This window comes from Vigna unguiculata, chromosome 4 (genome assembly GCF_037176805.1).
Source record: "Vigna unguiculata cultivar grain cowpea cultivar isolate G323 ecotype 2 chromosome 4, ASM3717680v1, whole genome shotgun sequence".
Taxonomy (NCBI): domain Eukaryota; kingdom Viridiplantae; phylum Streptophyta; class Magnoliopsida; order Fabales; family Fabaceae; genus Vigna; species Vigna unguiculata.
The window spans coordinates 44,172,939-44,177,539 of NC_140795.1; the positions used below are offsets into that span (position 1 = coordinate 44,172,939).

The 4,601-nt window shown below is 39.9% G+C and overlaps 1 pseudogene; it reads left to right on the plus strand.

The window, feature by feature from the left end:
- The first annotated feature begins 292 nt into the window (after nucleotides 1-292).
- Nucleotides 293-4,293, plus strand: LOC114180824 (protein FAR1-RELATED SEQUENCE 5-like; annotated as a pseudogene).
- The last annotated feature ends 308 nt before the right edge of the window (nucleotides 4,294-4,601 follow it).

The window sequence follows — 4,601 nt, forward strand, 5'->3', positions numbered from 1 at the left end:
ATGTTGGTGGCAATCTTCATTGGAGGTAAGTCATTGACCTATTTTTTTAAAAATTAAATTTTTTTCCGTTCAGACCTGTTCCATATCCTCATTAATGAAGCACAATGTGTGCAGTATCACAATAAGTAGAAGATGGCATCCGTGTGTCATTTGGTTTTTAGGGTTCAGGTTTACAAAAGATTTTTTTTAAGGTAACAAAAAATAAATACAGCCCTAACATTGGTAAGTCAAGTTGGTGGAAATATTAATGTGTGTCATTTGTAGGCATTTAATTTACCTCAAGATTGAGGTGATGGAGCCATATCACTCAGCAGATAACATCCCGTTCGAGGAACATTTGGAAATCAATATACCAAATGAGCAGCCTGAACAAGTACACGTCAATAGTGGTATGCTTCACAATGACTCCGCAGATGATATTACACCCAAAGTACACATGTGTTTTGATAGCTTAGATGATGTAAAACAGTTTTACAAAAATTACGGTATTAGAAGCGGCTTTGGTATTCGCACGAGGACTTCAGCAAGGGGCGAAGACAATGAAATCAACTACATCAAGTTGGTGTGTTCACGAGAGGGAAATTATGTGTCCGCTATTCCCCCTGAATTGAAGACCGTCCCAACTAAAGCAAAACAGTGTAAAGCTTCAATCACTGCAGCAAAGAAAGACGGACAATGGTTCATTAGGAGCGTTGTAACTGATCACAGTCATGACATTAGTCCGAAGAAGTCAAGGCTAATACGGGGCAACCGTAAAGTTGACATGCATTCAAGGTAAACTGTTGAGACTAACAATGACGCTGGTGTCCGAATTAACAAAAGTTTCCGCTCTCTTGTCTCTGAAGCAGGTGGATATGAAAACGTTAACTTCATTGAACGTGATGTTCGCAACTACATTGGTCAACAAAGGCGATCATTGTGTAAGGATGGGGATGGGCAGGCCCTTTTACGACATTTTTCAAAAATGCGGGAATTAAACAACGACTTCTTCTTTGAAATTGACATGGACGAAGACAACCGTATATGTAATGTTTTTTGGGCCGATGCGCGCAGTAGAGCGGCATCTGAGGATTTTGGTGATGTTGTGTCTTTTGACACCACATATCTGACCAACAAATATGACATGCCTTTCGCTCCTTTTGTAGGCGTTAATCACCATGGACACTCCATTTTATTAGGTTGTGGTCTAGTATCAGCTGAAGACACAAGGTCTTTCGTGTGGATTTTTGAATGCTGGCTTCGGTGCATGTATAACAAACCACCGAAAGGAATTGTTACCGACCAATGTAAGGCAATGCTTAATGCAATTGGAGAAGTTTTCCCTACTACCAAACATCGATGGTGTCTATGGCACATAATGAAAAAAGTCCCAGAAAAATTGCAAGGTTACACTAAATACAAATCTATCAAGGGTGAATTGAAAAGACTAGTGTATGATTCAGTCACGGTGGGAGAGTTTGAGTTGGGATGGCACGCATTTATTGGACAATATGATTTGTCCACAAACGACTGGCTCACTACATTGTTTGACGAGAGACATCGTTGGGTTCCTTGCTATCTTAAAAGTCAGTTTTGGGCTGGAATGTCAACCACCCAAAGGAGTGAAGGCCTCAACGCTTTTTTTGATGGGTTCATTAATTCGGGAACTACTTTGCAACAATTTGTTGTCCAATATGACAACGCACTACGGCAAAAGGCAGAAAAAGAATTTGAAGCTGACTTTGCTTCATCCAATACCACTGTTGCATGTGGATCACAATCTCTTATTGAGAGGCAATTTCAACTAGAGTACACACATGCCAAATTTGCGGAGGTCCAGAACGAATTTAGGGGAAAGATTAATTGTTTCGTCAAAAGGGTGTTCGAAGACGGATGTCTGCTGAAATATACTGTAAAGGAAGAGTGGTTGTGGGAGGGAAAAAAATACCACAGAATGCATGATGTTGTGCTTGACACGCTGACAACCAATATCCATTGTAGTTGTATGTTGTTTGAGTTTAGGGGTATCATGTGTCGTCACAGCTTGTTGACTCTTGGACAAGAAGACATTGAGTGCGTGCCAGAAAAAAATGTTCTCCGTCGCTGGTCCAAAAATGTTAGGAGGAGGCATAGTTTGATAATAGCGGGATACAATAGAAGTAATGACGACCCACGGATGCAAAAATACAAAATCTTATGTAAGAGGTTTTACGATTTAGCGGAGGTGGCATGTGACTCAGACGCTTCATCTACGATGCTGTTCAATGAGATGAATTCTATTGCAAAAGGACTAGGTGTCCCTACCAAATCTAATCCTTTTATACTTACCCAACAAGGTGACATTGAAGACAATGGGGGTGAACATCCATGTGTCACTAACTGCAGTAATGTTCGCAGCCCAGTACATGTTAAGAGGAAGGGGAGACTGAGAAGTAACAGATTACAATCAACAGTGGAAAAGCTATCAAAGAAAAAGAAAACGAGTGCGGCCAAAAACAAGTCACAAAGAACTTCACAGGTTTGTATTCTATGTAGGTGTATGATTATACTTTATTTGAAATGCGTTGGTTATGTATTAAAGAATCTTGTTTGGGTTGATTACCAGGAACCTATTGACGTCGATGTGCCCTTAGACTCACAATGTACCCAAATGACAGACGAAGCCAGGATTGGACCATACATTCCGAACACTGGTTTCATGTCGCTGCTGACATGTATGGAGGCAGAGATTGTTAACACTCAAGTTTCTACCACGAGACTCATTTAACAAGGAAGACGTCCTTCGGTTTCCGTGGATTAGTAAGTGGGGAGATGAATTGTTTTTTGGTAGGATAACCCTTTTTTTTGTGCGTCCTTTTTGTTTTCCAATGTTATGCGCATGAACTACACAAACATGATGACAGTGGATTCATTGTGTTTGGGTATTACATGTGCTTAATTGGTATCCGACGGTGGCCACGTTAAAATTTTCATTGTATTGGGGTTTTGATGTGACGAATATATTAATTGCATAATTATAAATTATTATGAAGTTAGTGGTTGGTATCATTGTTTAGTTGTACATAAATCCCATTTCATAATTTAAATTATTGACCTTAATTACATGTTAAACACAAAAACAGAGCACTTCATAGTTTCAGACAAGGGCAGCACGGTCACAATTGTGATTTGAAAACATTTATGACTCATCCATAATTGACCGTTGAGAGGAATATGTGTATCCGTTTCCAACCCCTTAGGTCTTCCCATTAAACGGACACGACTTTTCATAACCCCCCACCCACCATTATTTATTGTCACACCCAAACCCTAATGGCAAGAAATTTGAGATTTCGTTTCATAGTTACGGACAATTTAAGCACCACCAGATTCGCATCATGGCCGCAAATTTGAGTGAAAGTGTGGGGGAAAACAATGTTCCAGCAGAAGCCTTTGCAGAGACGACGGTATTGTGGACTTTCACAACCATCAACATTCATGGTCAGGTATGCCTTTAAGTTATATTCGCCGTTGTGTTCAATCTTTGTAGGTTGGTAAATTCTTTGGTAATGTGGTTCGAAGTTTTATTTGTGCATGTAGAACTTCGCCTATGTCGATCGTCATTTTTCGGCGGCATTTGAAAACGAACTGCAGGACCAATGGACTTTAGTTGATACTTTTGGGAACACCTTTGTGGTGACTTACAACATGGATACATTGAACCCAAAACTAACAAATGGATGGAAAGACATAGAGAACACATACACTGACCAATTAGTGGACTCATATGTTCAGCTTCGTTACGTTGGAGGCAATCGCTTTCAAATAACATGTTTTGTGGGCCTATGCGAACCACAGAATAAGGAGTCGTTTTTGTTAGGTGCTGAAACGCACCCTGGGACAGCCCTATACGCTGTGAAGTTGACGAAATCTCAGGCACAAGCTAGCCATCTGGTAGTATCTATTCCTTTATCTGTTGCTTGCAAAACTGGGACTGCGCTTTGGATGTGACTTCATCTGACTCGATTTGTACTTGTGTAATTTGATTGTTTGCAGGACCTCAACGTTGGTTTTGGTGACATCATAAGAAGCCTACAAATGGATGTGGTTTACCTTTTGGGATCAAGAAGCGGAGTAGAGTGCAAACTGCTGGTTTCCCGGAATAAGAGATCAACCAAGTTTGGACAAGGGTGGAGGCAGTTCTGTGTTCGCAACCAATTGAAGGAAGGAGACAGACTTGTGTTTGAGGTTGACCATCTGCAGAAACAATGCATAATTGAGGTTTTCATCAATGGATGCAATTGTGATGTGGCCAAGTCCATCAATTTAGACTAATTTCATAATGTCGCATCTATGACTATGTTGTTTGAACAATTATGTTATCCAACAAAGTTAATTATTTGTTCACACCTAATGGATCTGTTTGTTTATGTTATTGGCTTTATGTAACAAACGTCATACCTAATTAGTTGTTACTTAAGCATTATTCCTATTTCATTGGATAAGAAATAAATTCCATTGCGTGACTTAAGCGTTACCAATTTTAAAATAAATTTATTTCATATAATAGACCCACACAATTTATGCCTGGTACAAAAGTGGGGAGTTGGGCGTGGGTAAGTGGGGAGTACAGTATAACTTTT